The sequence below is a fragment of the Vespa velutina genome, chromosome 10 (assembly GCF_912470025.1).
Source record: "Vespa velutina chromosome 10, iVesVel2.1, whole genome shotgun sequence".
In the NCBI taxonomy this organism is placed as follows: domain Eukaryota; kingdom Metazoa; phylum Arthropoda; class Insecta; order Hymenoptera; family Vespidae; genus Vespa; species Vespa velutina.
The window spans coordinates 3,391,434-3,392,031 of NC_062197.1; the positions used below are offsets into that span (position 1 = coordinate 3,391,434).

At 46.8% G+C, this 598-nt stretch overlaps 1 long non-coding RNA gene across 3 annotated transcripts in view; it reads right to left on the reverse strand.

Annotated features, from left to right (window-relative positions):
• The window catches only part of LOC124951990, a 2,131-nt gene extending 1,591 nt beyond the window's left edge, over nucleotides 1-540 (reverse strand). For all 3 annotated transcript variants that reach the window (XR_007101787.1, XR_007101789.1, XR_007101788.1), the window contains exon 1: nucleotides 1-540. This exon is cut by the window's left edge. This is a non-coding gene — a long non-coding RNA (uncharacterized LOC124951990).
• Between the last annotated feature and the right edge of the window lie 58 nt (nucleotides 541-598).

A 598-nucleotide genomic window follows, 5' to 3' on the forward strand; every position in this document is an offset into this window, starting at 1 on the left:
AGTGTTCCACGGTCCAGCGACGAACACACTGTGTCTTTCTCTCTCTCTCTTTCTATCTGTCTCTCTCTCTCTCTATCTACCAGCGAGTTATCACGTTTTCCCTTTTCTTCCTTCTTCTTCTTCCCCCTCTCCAACGATCCTTCCTCTTCTTCTTCTTTCTTTCTTTCTTTTGATACTCCTCGTCGCTGTCTCCTCGCTGCCAACTTCGTAATATTCTTCCTCGCGTATCTTATTATCTTCGTCGTCCTCGTCGCCGTCTTTATTATCGGACACCGGCGTACGCGACCGCCGCTTAGAGCAGTCTAAGTCCGTACTAAACGAAACGCGCTGCCACATTTCTTTCCTGGCCTGCGCCGGCCATAGTTGACGGGCCCTCCCCACTCCAGCGCCACAGCGTGATCGGACCGCGCGAATACACAGGACCGTACGTAGTTCCATCGAGTACCCGATACACACTTTTTACTAATCCGTACTTAATAGGAACTTTCATCGAGTCCCTTTAAATTTTACACATTGAAAACAATTTTTAAAAAAAATTTTTGTACTCACGTCGTCGATGTAAAGGATAATGCCGGGATTACTTAACTTTACGCATTTG